The sequence below is a fragment of the Bos indicus genome, chromosome 18 (assembly GCF_029378745.1).
Source record: "Bos indicus isolate NIAB-ARS_2022 breed Sahiwal x Tharparkar chromosome 18, NIAB-ARS_B.indTharparkar_mat_pri_1.0, whole genome shotgun sequence".
NCBI lineage: Eukaryota > Metazoa > Chordata > Mammalia > Artiodactyla > Bovidae > Bos > Bos indicus.
In genome coordinates this window covers 29,104,911-29,124,485 of record NC_091777.1, presented here as the reverse complement: position 1 = coordinate 29,124,485, position 19,575 = coordinate 29,104,911, and positions in this window count along the sequence as shown.

Here is a 19,575-nt window from a genome sequence, read left to right as displayed (position 1 = left end):
CCTAGAATCTTTTGAATTTTATATGGTGTGAAATGAAATCAACCCTGAATATTCACTGGAAGAACTGATGCTGAAGCTGAAACTCCAGTACTTTAGCTACCTGACGCGAACAGCTGACTCATTGGAAAAGACCCTGACATGTTGGGAAAGATTAAAGGCAGAAGAAGAGGGTGACAGAGGATGAGATGGTTGGATGGCATCACTGACTCAACAGACGTGAACTTGGGCAAACTATGGGAGATAGCGAGGGACAGTGAGGCCTGGCGTGCTGCAGTCCATGGGTGCAAAGAATCGGACATGACTTAGCAACTGAACAACAACAATACTACTTTACATATTTAAAACTAAAGTACGAAAAATTGATGGCATGAGAGAGACAGGATGAAAATAATCTGCAAACTAATTGTGTGAACACAATGACTAACTGTGCAAACTAAAAAATGACTAATTGTGTGAACATATAAACATAGGAGAAAAATTCAAGAATGGGCAAGCAAATAACAGAGTAGGTACAAATATATAAATGGTATAAAGTTGAAATAATGTGAATTGCTTATTATTTTATCTTAGCTATATTTGATTTTGCTTGAAAATCAAAGTGATTACTTCTATTGTTACACACACATACACCCACACACCATATATATATGTTAAACACAAACACACATATATGTAATGGTATGTATATGTAAGTGTATGCATATACACGCACACACATAAAAATTCCATTCGCATAACTTAACATATACACATACCATATATATGATTATGCAAATTAAAACAACATTTTCTATCTCACAGGTTATTAGTGTTAAATGAGCTAATTCATGCAAATATAGGCTAGATTATAATACTCAAATGTCAGCTCTCATTATAGTTACTATTACTATAAGCACATATTAAGCATATTAAATGAAAAGTTTGGCTCCTACTGGGTTAGATTATTTTATGTAGAATTGCTCCCATGAAAAATGGCTGAATGACAACCAGAAACAATGATTTTAAGCAACTGCCTTTCTTTTCTCTTTCTATGGTGGCTTACTGATTATGGTACTTCTCTCTATGATCAGCGTTCATAAGGAGCTCTTGAATTCAGTTTTTACACTTCAAAAGAAGCACTGCCTTCTTTTTAAGGTGTGGTATAGCTCTACCCAAAGAAATTTCATATGCAACAAATTACATACTTTACAGAGAAATAAACCTGCACACATCCCAAACATACTACACAAGCACATATTCACCAACCCCAACTACATAATTTAGAATATTTATTTAATATATTTAAATGAACCTAACTTTTTAAAATTTCTCTGTTCTTTAGTTTCAACTGTGGTAATGTAACAAGTGGGACCCTCTGAGGTTTTCCCAGAATAGACATCTACCCATATCCTCCACCTGCCTTTTGTCTGTAGGAAAACTTTAGTCAAAGAATAAATTTATTCAAAGAAGTAAGACAAAGCAGAAAGAAAGAAAAACAGTGAAGCAAGACAAAATAATAACACTTCAGCCATTAAACAAAGTCAAGGACCTTTAGTTCATCTTCAAGGACTACAGATAATATTCTGAGCCATGTCCTTTAAGCTGTTTGGCAAATAATAAAACCCCACCAAGTAGAAGTTAACTGTATACTGCCAACAAAGACATAGACCCCCCAGACCAGTTGGTACCTAAAGATTGATGATGCTGATTCCTGATTACCTCACCACCAACCACTCAGAAAAATGTCCATGAGCTGATTACTCCCTGTTCCTTTCATACTACAAGACCCCTTACAGTGGGTCACACAATCCTGAGGGCATTAGCCTGTCAGTTCAGTTCAGTTCAGTTCAGTCGCTCAGTCCGTAGCGGTCCACTTTACCTGGCAAAGCAACAAAGCTACTCTTTTCTACTTCACCCTAAATTCTGCATTTCTATTTGGCAATGGTGAATAGAGGCAGAGTTTCAACAACAATAAGACAGTCTATTAATCACAAGGTTCACAAATATTGTAATATGAAATACTGTTTAGCCTGTTAAAATTCTTGAAATGGTTTTACTTTAACTGGTTTATAACTTTTATTGTAACATGGCTAAATGAAAGAAAATCATGATACAATAGATTAAAAATAAATAATATCCATGTATATATCATATATTATAATACAATCAGCAATAAGGAAAATCATTTAATTTACCTAAATGTTAACAGTTGCTGTGTTCATGTACAGAAATTAAGAGATAATTTTATTTTTTCTTCTGTTATTATTTTACAGTTTCTAACATATTTTACTTATTATATTTTATATCATATATATGTAATAATGCATAAATAAATTCAAAAGCTGTTTGTAAGTTACACATTTTTTCCAAAAGTTTTAAGGCAAGTTGTAACTTTAAAACATACACACCCACCACTTAGGAAAGACCCAGTGTATTTGTTACTATTTTTGCTGTTTTGTAATTATTAATGTCAGAAATCCTATATATTTAATGACTCCAAATTTTTTAATATGTGTTATTTTAATTACCTCCCCCCAAATAGTAAAGAACACTTCTTACTAATCTTAAGGCAGTTAAAACTATTGCTATTTTAGAAAGAAGATGAACTCCTTGGATGTTTCATATGAGAAATAGAAGAACATGAAGAGATCATTAACCTGTCTGTTCAAATTTGAGTGTGGGTTTATATTAAAATAATCATAAAGTCAAAATACTATTAGAATTTGGGTACAACATTTTGGGGCAGGAATAATGACTAGATCAAAAACTTTAGAGAACATGAAAACTGTCTTATTCACAAGCAATCCCAGGACCCAGGCACTGTGAGTTACATAGTAAGACTATTACGTTATGCTGGTAACTGCTTATAATTTTCACCACTAGTAGTTTTGGAATAATAAAGTCAAAGCAAATAATCTAACAATATAGTCAATAGGCTCTTTAGAAATATTCAATATAATGAAACTTAATTAAAAAAATGTTTGGTAGTAGAAATGTCTGGGAGTAGAATCTTGACTTTGAATTACAAAGACATATATAATAGACTATAGAAACGCTTAATACTGATTTCCAAAAGAAGTAGTAATTTAAATATTGTTAATTTACAAGTGCTTATTATATCTTGAATTAGGATTGAGATGTGATATACTTAATATACTGGGGGTAGGGATTTACATTAAATAAAAAGGGTGTTAGTCATTTTGTTTAAAGTAAATATTTCAGATTCCATAAAAGCAGAAGCCTTAAATGAAATATATTATTTGATTTTTGTCCCCTACAGAATATAAAATATATGCTGCATTCAGTAATTGACATAACTGAAGTATTTCTTATTGAGTGAAAGTCGCTCAGTCATGTCCAACTGTTTGCGACCCCGGTGAATATACAGTCCATGGAATTCTCCAGGCCAGAATACTGCAGTGGGTGAAAGTGAAAGTGAAGTCACCCAGTTGTGTCTGACTCTTTGTGACCCCATGGACTATAGCCTGCCAGGCTCCTTTGTCTTTGGGATTTTCTGGGCAAGAATACTGGAGTGGGTTGCCATGTCCTTCTTCAGGGGATTTTCTGGACCCAGGGATAGAACCCGGGTCTCTCACACGTCAGGCACACTCCTTAACATCTGAGCCACCAGGGTGAGTAGCTGTTCCCTTCTCCAGAGGACTTTCCCAACTAAGAAATTGAACCCAGGTCTCCCACATTGCAGGTGATTCTTTACCAGCTGAACCACCAGGGAAGCCTAAGAACACTGGAGTGGGCAGCCTATCCCTTCTCTAGCAGATCTTCCTGACCCAGGATCTCCTGCATTGCAGGAGAATCAGGATCTCCTGCATTGCAGGTGAATTCTTTACCAGCTGAACTGATAGTACAAGAAATTTCTTAGCCTAAATATAATTATTGAGGATAACAAAAAATTTTCAAGGTGCTCCATAAATTAAATAGTTCAATATTTGAAAGTTTAACTATTGAAGATTGAGGTTGCTGTGTTAACTACAATTATGCTTATAAGACAATTGGTTTAAAACTATTATTATAAAACAAAACAGAATTTGATATCTGAGGAATCAATGTACCATATACTTAAATGTGCTCTGGAGGCAAATTAGTCCTGACTATCCAAATTCTAGATCCATATTTGACTAATACTAGTTGTTTAAAAATGCCTATCAGGATAGTTTCCTTCAACTGAAGTACATGTTTACTGCACACACCACTGGAACAGAAAATCTGAAGAACTTTTAAGCAGGTTCCTTTGGCTTCTAGTCAACAACCAACAGCACTATGCACATACATTATTTCATAATGAATGCACATCAGCAGAGAAGTACAACTTATTTACTTTTCCTTTAAAATATACAGTTGCCATTTGGATTCTGCATCTCAATGGCTCTGTCTCTGACGCTCTGTCTCAGGGGCATCATTTAAAGCGACAAGCCTAAAAATCATGGCTCTCCTTCTGTCTATCCCCATGTCTGCTGCAGAACCCCACATCTGTTCCCCAGTTTTGCTTGATTAATAAAGATGTGCAAAATAGGAATTATCTTCTCCCCTTCAATTGGGAAAGAAAAACAGAGGGCTCAAGAATACTAAACAAATTATGGATGAAGCAAAATCTTTCCCATCAGCTCAATGCCAGGAGGGATTAGACCATCATTTACATACAGATAGCCTCTAAAGTGACTGACCACACACACAGAGCCCCTAATTTTAATGGTACATCATTTTGCTAGAGTTGAAAGGATCTTTTTCTCCTTAATTTCAGAGTTGAAAAGAGATACAATTTTGGTGAAATCACATGGATATATGTGGGTTCTAGATCTGTGTCTGTCAACAATCTTTAGTAGGGCAATTACACTGTCATACTATTTGGGTTTAAATAATAGTGGTTTGTCACACAAAAATTGCTCATATTTTTCTCTTCTATAGCTTCTGCCTCACAATCCTGAGTTTACTCAAAGAGCATTGAGTATGGTTTGAGGAAAGAAACAGTGAAAACACAAATGGAGAATATATTTACTTTATAATAATTCAAGTTGTATTGATTGAGTACCTTCTATGTCATAATTAAGTAAGAGAAAAAGAAGTTGAAAATATTATTTTGATTAGCTACATTAGTTTTCAAGGATGTCTCGGAATTTATTTTAATAATGCCACATTTCTGAACAGTTAGGCAAATTCCAATGTTTTTATCTCTATATTAAAGACAGCAAAGGACATCCTAAAACAAACACTTCTTCGCTTATTTCCCAAGAATACATGACTAGAAGTGAAATTTGGGACAAAGAGTATGCAAATTTTTAAGACACTGGCACTTCCATACACTTCTGGCAGGAAAGCAATTTGATTCAATTTTCAATGAGGAACATTTGACAATATGTATACAATTTCTTTCACCTTTAACAATAATCTATCTTTCTGTATATATGTCATATTTTACAATTTAAACGAAGTGTTGAGATCTAGGTCATCTCACATTTGGGGGGAAAAGTTATTTTTGTAATTTATGCCAAAGCAATGAAAACTCCTTGAGTAAGTGGTTAATAAAACAGACTCTTCATTTTCTATGACTATTCACTGCAAATTTTATTACACTTACACCAATTGAAAAAATTGCTTTAAATTAGTACAGGCTCTGCCAACATTTGACTGAGATTGGGGTCCTGTTTACTTTAAGTGCAAACTAATAGACATTTGAAGCACCTGCTTTTCAAAAGAGTGACTACTAGATATAATGGATAGAGCATAGGATCTAATGTTACCATAGTGAGGAAGGCATTTTTATTGTCGCTTCAAGGTTAGTGATTTTGTTCTGTTTGTTAACTAGTAAAACCATGTGTGTAAATCACTTAATTTCCAGTTTATACAGCCAAAATTACTATATCCCATTTCAAATCCTTAGTATATAACTAAAGAAGTGGGAAAATCAGTGACTACTCTAAGGATTTTTAGCAAAAATAGTATCTCCAGGTTACTGAAACACAAAATCATGATGGAGTAAATTATCATTGGTACACACAGCACATATTTTAAAGCTTTCAACTTAGTAGGTTCTCAAACACAAAACTAATCATCATAAATTTCTGTAAATTAGATGTCAATCTGGTCCCATCACTTCATGGGAAATAGATGGGGAAACAATGGAAACAGTGTCAGACTTTATTTTGCTGGGCTCCAAAATCACGGCAGATGGTGACAGCAGCCATGAAATTAAAAGACACTTACTCCTTGGGAGAAAAGTTATGACCAACCTAGACAGCATATTGAAAAGCAGAGACATTACTTTGCCAACAAAGGTCCGTCTAGTCAAGGCTATGGTTTTTCCTGTGGTCATGTATGGATTAGAGAGTTGGACTGTGAAGAAAGCTGAGTGCCGAAGAATTGATGCTTTTGAACTGTGGTGTTGGAGAAGACTCTTGAGAGTCCCTTGGACCGCAAGGAGATCCAACCAGTCCATCCTAAACGAGATCAGCCCTGGGTGTTCTTTGGAAGGAATGATGTTAAAGCTGAAACTCCAGTACTTTGGCCACCTCATGCGAAGAGTTGACTCATTGTAAAAGACTCTGATGCTGGGAGGGATTGGGGGCAGGAGGAGAAGGGGACGACAGAGGATGAGATGGCTGGATGGCATCACTGACTCGATGGACGTGAGTTTGGGTGAACTCCGGGAGTTGGTGATGGACAGGGAGGCCTGGCGTGCTGCGATTCATGGGGTCACAAAGAGTCGGACACGACTGAGCGACTGAACTGAACTGAACTGAACAATGAAAAGAGGCATAAAAAGATGATAGAAATCTGATTCATCTTCCTTGAAACTGAGAAATGTATTGTTTTGTACTGCCAACAACACTGTTGGTATTACCTATCATGTGAAACTTTTTAAAGAATTAGTTGGAGCAAAAAAAAAAAAAATCTCAAAAAATATTTTTTTGTTCTTCAGTTGAGCAATATCACATGCAATGCTACTAGATTGCCAATACATGATGTTCTAACTTCAAGCCCCCAAAAACAAGCCTTAAAAATTCTAGCTATCTGGAATATTCTGTCTTTGAACAATGGAAATCTAAATTCATCTAAATTCACTTGCACAAGCCTGTCAATATTCAAGTTACCTCATTTAGGGCTGGATGACATATTTGCTAAACTTGAGGCTGAGATTGATTCATACTAAAATGAATTAAGTTTGTGAGACACAATTTTACTATAGTAAAAATGGATAAATATCTAAATTCTAAGCTTAAAACTCAGAACAGTAAATTAAGTCTACATAGAAGCTCATTACAAAGATTCAGCCTTTTAAATATGCTGTGTTTTGCTCTTTAGGAAGATTCTGGTGATAAATGATAAAGTTGTGTGTGTGTGTGTACTCACACATAAACTCAAGTTAATACCAAATTTGGTATTTTAAAATTAGCCAGTGTATTTCATCACAGTAACATAATAAAACAGAAATACTTTATTTTAAAAATCACTTGCTATGAAAAACAAGAAAATGATGTTCCTCTTACTATTCCTTTTCAACATCATATGACAGTTTCAACTATTGCAATATGATAAGAAGAAACAGAAAGTATATAGGTTGAGGAGAAACAAAACTATTTTCACAGATGACATGTAGATGGTCCAGTGGCTAGGACTGCATGTTCCCAATGCAGGGGGCCAGGTTTCAATCCCTGGTGAGGGAACTAGATCCCGCAAGTCACAGCTAAGAATTTGCATCCCAAAACTAAAGAATGCAACACAAAGATTGAATATCCCATGTGCTACAACTAAGACTTGGCACATGACTTAAAAAAAAAAAACAAAAACAAAAACTAGTTTTTATAAATTAATTACTAACTTTTTAATTAAAAGGTTAGTATGTAAAAGTCAGTAGTTTTTCTATATACCAGCAAAGGGCAAGTGAATTGGAAATTAAAACCCAATACCAGTTACATTAGTACTCAAAAAATAGAGTAATTAAATATATCAAAATATATAGATCTATATGAGGAAAACTACAAAACTGATACTATAAAATTTTGATAAAAGATATCAAACAAAAGCTAAATAGATATTCTATGTTTATGGATAGGAAGACTCAGTCTTGGCAGGATATCAGTTCTTCCTAGTTTGATCTTTAGAGTTAGAATAAAAAATCCCAATGAAAAGCCCAAGTTACTGTTTATATGGAGAAGGAAAAAAAGACCCAGAATAGCCAACAAATTACAGAAGAAAAACGAAATCAAAGGTTTGACAGAAACTGACTTCAGATTTTAATAAGGTTACAGTAATCAAGACAGTATGATCTTTGTGAAAGGACAGATCAATGGAATAGAGGGCCAAGAAAATAGACCCAAGTAATTATAGGCATTATTTTTAAAAAAGGAGTACAGAAAATGCAATGATGAAAAGACAATGCTTTCAACAAATGCAACAAATGGTGTTAAAACAAATGGACATACACATGTAAAATAATGTATCTAGAAACAGTTATTACACCTTTCATAAAAACTAATGCAAATGGATAACAGACTTAAATGTAAAATATAAAACACCCAGAAGATAACAAAGGAGAAAACCCAAGTAACCTTGGCATGATGATGACTTTTTAGATACAACAGTAAAGGCATGATTCATAAAATCCATAATTGATAAGTAGACATCATTAAAATTAAAAAAGGTTTTGTTTTGTTTTTTTCTGCAAAAGACACTGTCAGGAGAATGAGACTACAAGCCACAGATGGGGAAAAAATGTTTGCAAAAGACATATCTGATTAAGGAAAGTGATCCAAGGTACACAAAAGATTCTTGAAACTCAGAGATAGGGAAGAAAAAGAAAACATGATTTTAAAAAGTATCCAAAAGACCTAAAAGATACTTTAGCAAAGAAGATTTGGAGATAGCAAATAAGCATATGAAAAAATGTCCCACACATTCAGTTCAGTTCAGTCGCTTAGTCGTGTCCAACTCTTTGCGACTCCATGAATCGCAGCACACCAGGCCTCCCTGTCCATCACCAGCTCCCACAGTTCACTCAAACTCACGTCCATCGAGTTGGTGATGCCATCCAGCCATCTCATCCTCTGTCGTCCCCTTCTCCTCCTGCCCCCAATCCCTCCCAGCATCCGAGTCTTTTCCAATGAGTCAACTCTTCGCATGAGGTGGCCAAAGTACTGGAGTTTCAGCTTTAGCATCATTCCTTCCAAGGAAATCTCAGGGCTGATCTCCTTTAGAATGGACTGGTTGGATCTCCTTGCAGTCCAAGGGACTCTCAAGAGTCTTCTCCAACACTAGAGTTCAAAAGCATCAATTCTTAGGCACTCAGCCTTCTTCACAGTCCAACTCTCTCATCCATACATGACCAAAAGGAAAAACCATAGCCTTGACTAGACGGACCTTTGTTGGCAAAGTCATGTCTCTGCTTTTCAATATGCTATCTAGGTTGGTCATAACTTTTCTTCCAAGGAGTAAGCGTCTTTTAATTCCATGGCTGCAGTCACCATCTGCCATGATTTTGGAGCCCCCCAAAATAAAGTCTGATACTGTTTCCACTGTTTCCCCATCTATTTCCCATGAAGTGATGGGACCAGATGCCATGATCTTAGTTTTCTGAATGTTGAACTTGAAGCCAACTTTTTCAATCTCCTCTTTCACTTTCATCAAGAGGCTTTTCAGTTCTTCTTCACTTTCTGCCATAAGGGTGGTGTCATCTGCATATCTGAGGTTATTGATATTTCTCCTGGAAATCTTGATTCCAACTTGTGCTTCATGTATCATTAGCAAAATGCAAATTAAGCAATGAGATACCACTATATGGCTATTAAAATGGGAAAATCCAAATCACTGCTGACATCAAATCCTGGTAACAATTTGGAGCAATAGGAACTGTTATGTGTTGGTGGTGGGAATACAAAATGGTGCAGCCACTTTGGACAACAATTTGTTAGTTTCTTGCAAAACTAAGCACACTTATACCAGAAGATCCAACAGTCATGCTCCTTCGTATTTACCCAAATGAGTTGAAACTTTATATCGACGTATATAAACAAGATGTCTTTAGCAGCCTTATTAACAACTGCTAAAACACACAACACTGTAAATCAACTATACTTTGATAAGATAAATTTTTAAAAATTGCCATAACTTGGAAGCAATTAAGACAGCCTCAGTAGTGAATCAATAATTAATCTGTGGGATATTTAAACAATGGAATATTATTCACAACTAAAAAGATATGAGCTAAAATCAAACATTGAAAAAATGGAGGAAATGTAAATGCATATTACTAAGTAAAAAAGCCAATCTGAAAAGGCTATATAAGTTATGATGCCAGCCATGCAACATTCATTCCAGTAAAGGCAAAACTGCAGAGATAGGAAAGAGTTCAGTGACAGTTACAGGAGAAGGACTTTTTTTACAATAAACAGAGCACAGAGGATCCCTGCTGCTGCTGCTGCTGCTAAGTCGCTTCAGTCATGTCCAACTCTGCGCGACCCCACAGACGGCAGCCCACCAGGCTCCCCCATCCCTGGGATTCTCCAGGCAAGAACACTGGAGTGGGCTGCAATTTCCTTCTCCAATGCATGAAAGTGAAAAGTGAAAGTGAAGTCACTCAGTCGTGTCCGACTCCTAGCGACCCCATGGACTGCAGCCTACCAGGCTCCTCCATTCATGGGATTTTCCAGGCAAGAGTACTGGAATGGGGTGCCATTGCCTTCTCCCAGAGGATGCCTAGGGTAGTGAAAACACTCTGTATGATACTGTAAAGGAGTATACATGTCATCATACATCTGCCAAAACTTAGAATGTACAAGAGTGAAGCTCAATGTAAATTATGAACTTTTCATGAGACTGATGTGTCAATGTAGGTTCATCAAACACAACAAATTCATTACTCTGAAGTGCCGATAGCAGGGGATACTGTGCCAGTTGGGGGCTAGGGATTATTTTTTCAATACTTGCTGCCTAGTTTTGCTGCAAATGTAATCTTTTTTCTGAAAATAACATCTATTTAAGAGATGAGAGGAAGCAAGATAAAAAGCAAATAAAACAACAACAAAATAAAATGAAATAAAAAAAATCATTTCCTAAGTCAGTATCTGTGTATTATAAAATCTCTTTGCAGATTAGGACTAGAAAGAACCATTCCTGATCTAACTCTTTATAATTCAAATGATGCAGTTTGTTTTTAATTTTTTTTGTTTTTTTAAGTTAATAAACTTTTCAAAAAATTATACAACCTTTTCATATATAAGGGGTTCTGAAACTTTCTAGTTTCACAACACCCTCAGAGTTTCAGTATTCTCTGACCTTACCCCAGGCCAAAACAAATACTTACAAAGTACTAACATTTACAAATTATATAATAAGCATTTACATCCTAAAAACTTAATAGTCATCTGAAAAAAGTAATAATAAATTATAAAAGAAAAATTTTACCTCACTTTTAAAAACCACAATTACCAATGACAGTAATACTATGCCTGAAAAGCCCCACATATCTTCTCAACTCTAGAAATCATTACCACCAATCTCATTAATCACAACAATGATGGAAAAATCTAAATTGATAAAGATATGATACTATCAAAGCAATGTAACCTGATTTAATGTTGAAGCACAGAATTATCTCAAGCTAGTAATACTGAGGCATACAGTACCGGAAAGAAATCAAATTTGCTGTGTTTTCTTTGAAAAGGCAAAATAATATCTTGTGGGTCTTGGATTATCTCAACTCACCATTTTGAACTGATGATTATATAATCTTTTTAAGATTTCCTAGTATTAACATTTACTAAATTTTCTTTAATGTTGGATCAAGTGTTATAAATATACTTTTGAAATCTACCAAGTGATATTTAGAAGATATATTATTTTAAATATTACTGTGTTAATATCCTCCAACATTCTCCAGTCAACGGTTGTTCAGCTGCGAGTTATAGTTTTGGAGTTCTCACAGGAGAAGATGAGCATATGTCCTTCTACCCTGCCATTTTCCAGGTTAGGCAGCAAAGACCATTGAGGCTCCACTTCTGCATTGCTCTTTAGTCTGATTGTGGGCTCCAAAATTACTGCAGATGGTGACTGCAGCCATGAAATTAAAAGACACTTGCCCTTTGGAAGAAAAGCTATGATCAACCTAAACAGCATATTAAAAAGCAGAGACATTACTTTCTCAACAAAGGTCCATCTCATCAAAGCTATGGTTTTTCCAGTAATCATCTATGGATGTGAAAGTTGGACTATAAAGAAAGCTGAGCACCGAAGAATTGATGCTTTTGAACTGTGGTGTTGGAGAAGACTCTTGAGAGTCCCTTGGACTACAAGGAGATCCAACCAGTCCATCCTAAAGGAGATCAGTCCTGAATAATCATTAGAAGGACTGATGCTGAAGCTGAAATAGTTTGGCCACCTGATATGAAGAACTGACTCATTTGTAAAGAAGCTGAAATAGTTTGGCCACCTGATATGAAGAACTGACTCATTTGTAAAGACCCTGATGCTGGGAAAGATTGAAGGCAGGAGAAGAAAGGGATGACAAAGGATGAGAAGGTTGGATGGTAACATTGACTCAATGCACATGAGTTTGAGTAGGCTCCAGAAGTTGGTGATGGACAGGGAGGCCTGGCATGCTGCAGTCCACGGGATTGCAAAGAGTTGGACACAACTGAGTGACTGAATTGAATATCTTCCAGACTCAAATTAGTTTGTATCCATACCAAGTGTTATTTTTCTTATCATTTATAGTTTGTTAGAAGTTTTCTTCTGGAGAAGGAAATGGCAACCCACTCCAGGATTTTTGCCTGGAGAATTCCATGGACAGAAGAGCCTGCCAGGCTACAGTTCATGGAATCACAAGAGTCAGACATGACTTAGGGACTAAACCACCACCACCACAGTTTGTTAGAGCAAAACTCACTAATTTGCTAAATGCTGCACCATATACTTGTACTTTTTTTTTTTTTTTTTTTACCTTTTGAGTTCAGCTCATTCTAGGGTCTTAAGTCAAATGAAGTTATTAAAACATTACAAACAAGCAAAATGACATCTCAACCCCCAAAATATAAAGTTAGAATAAAACCATGAAAGAATAAAAATGTGAGTCATTATTTTCTAACCCAAATCACATCTACTGCTTCTGTATTAAAACAATGTAAATTTTTCACAGCAACCTGGAAATAGGTCAAATAGCAGAGTCTGAAAATGCCCCATTTTTTGAAATTCACAAATTGTTCTTCTATAAAAATTAAGCTCAATTGTTACAGAGAGTTGTCTTGTTAAATGACCCAGAAAAATCCTCCATGCAAGATCTTAAGACAGAGAACTACCTGAGACTTGTCCTCCCTAGTCAACAGGTGTCTTTATCATTAGGTAATGCTCTTGCTGTTCATCTAGGACATGAAAAAAGGCAAGCATGATTACCTGTACTATGTGTGGAGTCTGATTTTAACTGATCACTTTTCATTGTGAGTTTATGAAATCTTTAAAAGAAGCTGTGAAGGAATGTAATAAATTCGAGAAATAAAGCTGTCTCAAACACCCCATAGATCCCAGTGGATATAATTTCACAGAACTGAGTTACTGCTTAGGACAGCCAAGATATTCTTAATGCTTCTATCTGCAGCCCAAGATTCTCTGATTTACTATTCTAGAGGGGATACAATCTTCTGGTTAACACAATGAGAAAGAAACAAAAGCTACAAACAAAATATGTGATTTAGCTAACATACTACTGTTTGGTTTTCCAAATCTCACAGATATTTATTATCATTAGATGCAGGTCTATTATTTCAATGATTCAAATAGTACTGAATGTCAGAAGAAATAAAATCAAATATCTAAAAAAAAGCAACCCCCAAACATGAAACAAACAAAAAAGAGACACTACAAAGAGAAAAAGGAAGTTCTAGTCATCCTTTTGGATATTTTTGGAAGCCAAAATGCATAAACTGAACTGAAAATGCATATTTTAATGCAGAGTTAACATAATTTTATTATAAACCATGAGTTTTCTATATGTTATGAAATGAGCATAAAAATCATAAACTATTAATTCCTAGAAAACATACAAAACAGTCACTTCTCAGTTTGTTGTTATTGTTTAGTTGCTAAATTTGTCTCACTCTTTTGAGACCCCATGGACTATAACCTGCCAAGCTCCTCTGTCCATAGGATTTTGCAGGCAAGAATACTGAAGTAGGTTGCCATTTCCTTCTCCATGAGATCTTACTGACAAGAGATCGAACCTGCATTTCCTGCATTGGCAGGTGAATTCCTATGACTGAGCCACCAGGGAAGCTCCACTTTTTAATAACTAGTACTTTTTAAAAAATTAAATCTCTTTGTGTACATTCTTCACTATCTTGTAGAAAGCCAATAAGCTACCAGAGTTTGAGTCTGACAACAAATCCAAAGATTTGCTAGTCTTTATTTTTTGGAACTTGATTATGTTCTCTTCACTTCTCCATGTTTATTAGTGACATATTCTGTCTTCAAGGACAAGCATGACTCATTCTTTATCTACACAGCCTTTGTCTTTCTATAACCTGGCATAATAAAGATGGTGAACTCTCTACTTCAGAGACACCAGCTTCTCATAATCTTACATTACTTACCAATTCTGCTGAGAACCTCTTGCCCTGATATGTGTGCACTCAACTACATTATCGATTTATCATCTTACCATCTGCACACACATACACTTGTTCTCTATCCTCAGCCCTTTATTTATATCCAGCATGCTACCTTGCACTATTGACTTCCCACGTCCTCTAAGAATCAGGTATTCATTGTGATGACACATGGCTACCAGCATGTGTGTGTGTGTTTCTCACCTAATTTAGCTCGGTTTAAATCTACTTTAAACCCTGGCAGAGGTCCTTGAGAAGTTTAGCTTAGAGCCTAGAATAGAGCCTAAATGACTATCCTTGGTGAATTAAATACCTACTGGTTGAGTTCATTTTATTCTTTCAATTTCTCATAGTAAATGAAAATATCTTGCCTGCTCCTAACAACCCTAAACATAGAAAGACCAGTTGTGATCATTTTCTTCAAATAATTATGACAGGACACTATTTTATCCTATAGCACTTTTTATTGTATAGTATACTGATACATTTGATCTATTAACAGTATTATAAGTGTGAATTGTGAACATGTCCTTGTGCATGCGAATCATATTGACTAAAACGTCTTAATGTTCCATGGAAGTGTTAGTCGCTCAGTCGTGTCCAAATCTTTGCGATCACATGGACTGTAGCCTGCCAGGCTCCTTTGCCCATGGACTTCTCCAGGCAAGAATACTTGAGTGAGTACCCATGCCCTTCTCCAGGAGGTCTTCCCAACCCAGGGATCAATCTCAGGTCTCCCACATTGCTGGCAGATTCTTTACTGTCTGAGCCACCAGGGAATGTTCTATGAGATATCCAAATTTTGAAGTTTTTTATAAATCCTGGGCACTTATGCACACTGTGTATACAACTAGTACTATAAACCAACATAATAGAGAATATTACAAAATATTTCATTTATCAAAAGATAAAGTTGTTTTTTGTTTTCATGTTAGTTCCGGCAGATTGGAAAGGGAAGTATTTCTCTTATTTTCAAAATGAAAGTTCATACAACTATTAAAATTCATATGAAAATAATATAAATGTGAAAATGATTATGATGCAGATATAACATGAATATAATAGTGAAAGCTTAATAAAACTTTAAATGATTTAAAATTACTATATACTATCATTTTTAAGTAAATTGAATTTCAAAAATTATAAATTATAATAATTTCTGTTAATGCAATCTGTAAATAAATGACACATTAGTTTTAACTAATATTTAATTTACTTTCCCATTGAATATTGCTTAACATAGTGGTTCAAATTCTCCCCATGAATAGTTTTAATAAAGATAGAAAATACTGATCTCTATTTGCAAGTTGGAACAGCTTAAATAGTCTAATGGATTTCAAATACCATTTAACAAAAAATTAATTTGAAACACAAGAATATTAAGCATAATTTAATGTGCTTGACAGGTAATAAAATTATATTTCCATACATGTTATAGATAATAAAGCAAAAATATTTCTAAATTAATAGAAAATTTTAAGTCTATCTTTTTCACCTTAATTGCCTGACACTGTTGAAATGCTGCTCATTTTAAAACTATTCCAATTTTCTTTCAAGACGTATACTTAATACCATAATCTCTTCCACCTACCTCCTATTCAGTAAAATGGCACAAAGTATAAAAAAGCACATGTAAGTCCAAACCATTAGGGATATTAAAAGAGGGAACATTTGTAAGACTGAACTATAAGAAAGAGCTCAGAGATGGAAAGAAGACAGAAGCAACCCCAAAATTATTTCAAGGTAAAGCTGTGAATACTGGAAGTACTGCCAAAAACTCTTCATGGCTGGAAAAAGTGCCTGCTTGATAAAAAGCAAACCAACCAACCAACCAACATAATGTTTAGTTAAAGGGCACTGTTTGGTAACCAGCTTCAGCAGAGCTCTGTGACTCATTTTGGGGCCCCGTGTCAGGGACAGGAGCGTCTGCCCTCGTGGCAACAATTAAGCATGAAGCACAGATTTTAAGGATGGAATCCTAACTATGGCTGTCAAATTCAGAGCTATTAGAAGCACTTAAATTTAAAAGATTTATCCTACTGCCCTAAACTTTACCCCCAAATAACCTGCAGTAGACACAGTATAGTATCACATGAAAAGCCAATAAATTTGCTTATATATACTGGAATGCAAAAGTAGGAAGTCAAGAAACACCTGGAATAACAGGCAAATTTGGCCTTGGAATACGGAATGAAGCAGGGCAAAGACTAATAGAGTTTTGCCAAGAAAATGCACTGGTCATAACAAATACCATCTTCCAACAACACAAGAGAAGACTCTATACATGGACATCACCAGATGGTCAACACCGAAATCAGATTGATTATATTCTTTGCAGCCAAAATTGGAGAAGCTGTATACAGTCAGCAAAAAAAAGACCACGAGCTGACTGTGGCTCAGATCATGAACTCCTTATTGCCAAATTCAGACTTGAATTGAAGAAAGTAGGAAAACCACTAGATTATTCAGGTATGACCTAAATCAAATCCCTTATGATTATACAGTGGAAGTGAGAAATAGATTTAAGGGCCCAGATCTGATAGACAGAGTGCCTGATGAACTATGAAATGAGGTTTGTAACATTGTACAGGAGACAGGGATCAAGACCATCCCCATGGAAAAGAAATGCAAAAAAGCAAAATGGCTGTCTAGGGAGGCCTTACAAATAGCTGTGAAAAGAAGAGAAGCAAAGAGCAAAGGAGAAAAGGAAAGATATAAACATCTGAATGCAGAGTTCCAAAGAATAGCAAGAAGAGATAAGAAAGCTTTCTTCAGCGATCAACGCAAAGAAATAGAGGAAAACAACAGAATGGGAAAGACTACGGATCTCTTCAAGAAAATCAGAGATACCTCTCTCTCTCTGTCTGTGATTTTCTTGAAGAGATCCCTAGTCTTTCCCATTCTGTTGTATGCACATATGGACACCTTATCTTTGACAAAGGAGGCAAGAATATACAATGGATTAAAGACAATCTCTTTAACAAGTGGTGCTGGGAAATCTGGTCAACCACTTGTAAAAGAATGAAACTAGAACACTTTCTAACACCATACACAAAAATAAACTCAAAATGGATTAAAGATCTAAACATAAGACCAGAAACTATAAAATTCCTAGAGGAAAACATAGGCAAAACACTCTCCGACATACATCACAGCAGGATCCTCTATGACCCACCTCCCAGAACATTGGAAATAAAAGCAAAAATAAACAAATGGGACCTAATTAAACTAAATGCTTCTGCACATCAAAGGAAACTATTAGCAAGGTGAAAAGGCAGCCTTCAGAATGGGAGAAAATAATAGCAAATGAAGCAACTGACAAACAACTAATCTCAAAAATATACAAGCAACTCCTACAGATCAATTCCAGAAAAATAAATGACCCAATCAAAAAATGGGCCAAAGAACTAAATAGACATTTCTCCAAAGAAGACATACAGATGGCTAACAAACACATGAAAAGATGCTCAACATCACTCATTATCAGAGAAATGCAAATCAAAACCACTATGAGGTACCATTTCACACCAGTCAGAATGCCTGCAATCCAAAAGTCTACAAGCAATAAATGCTGGAGAGGGTGTGGAGAAAAAGGAACCCTCTTACACTGTTGGTGGGAATGCAAACTAGTACAGCCACTATGGAGAACAGTGTGGAGATTCCTTAAAAACTGGAAATAGAACTGCCTTATGATCCAGCAATCCCACTGCTGGGCATACACACTGAGGAAACCAGAAGGGAAAGAGACACGTGTACCCCAATGCTCATCGCAGCACTGTTTATAATAGCCAGGACATGGAAGCAACCTAGATGTCCATCAGCAGATGAATGGATAAGAAAGCAGTGGTACATATACACAATGGAGTATTACTCAGCCATTAAAAAGAATACATTTGAATCAGTTCTGATGAGGTGGATGAAACTGGAACCTATTATACAGAGTGAAGTAAGCCAGAAGGAAAAACACCAATACAGTATACTAATGCATATATATGGAATTTAGAAAGATGGTAACAATAACCCTGTGTATGAGACAGCAAAAGAGACACTGATGTATAGAACAGTCTTATGGACTCTGTTGGAGAGGGAGAGGGTGGGAAGATTTGGGAGAATGGCATTGAAACATGTATAATATCATGTATGAAATGAGTTGCCAGTCCAGGTTCGATGCACGATACTGGATGCTTGGGGCTAGTGCACTGGGAGGACCCAGAGGGATGGTATGGGGAGGGAGGAGGGAGGAGGGTTCAGGATGGGGAACACATGTATACCTGTGGCAGATTCATTTTGATATTTGGCAAAACTAATACAATTTTGTAAAGTTTAAAAATAAAATAAAATTTAAAATTAAAAAATAATTTTAAATTAAAACTCTCTAAATAATGAAAATATTGAATATCTGAAATGATATGCTGATGGGTGAAAAAACTCTGTATGACAGGTATGTCAAGTTTACTCAAGTTAATCAATATTTTTAATGAAAGTCCAATCAAAATTCCATCAAGATTTCCAAAAGAGATAATATTTTGACTTTATAATTAATGTGAAACTATTAGTTTACAAAAATTACAAACACATTTTTAAAAAATATTATAAACTATCAGACATGTTCTACCAGATATTGATATTTTTAGCTATAGTAATTAAAATATTAGGGTATTTTAATGATAGGACTTAATATACTTATGTAGTTAAAGAAACAGTAATTAAATAGGGCATCTCAAGTGACTGGGGGAAAATGCAATAAAAAATAAATGCTGAAAAAATGATATATTTATGAAATAATAAAGACAGACCTTTATTTCCCATAGCACAAACTCCAAAAATAAAGTACAAACAGGAACACATTAAATAATTATATATAATCATATAGAATATATAAGTTGTATATATAATATACACAAAGTATATTTTATATACAATAATAAGGTATGAATGGAAGTACATTGAATAGTTACAGATAAAACTTTATTAACTATATGTATAATTA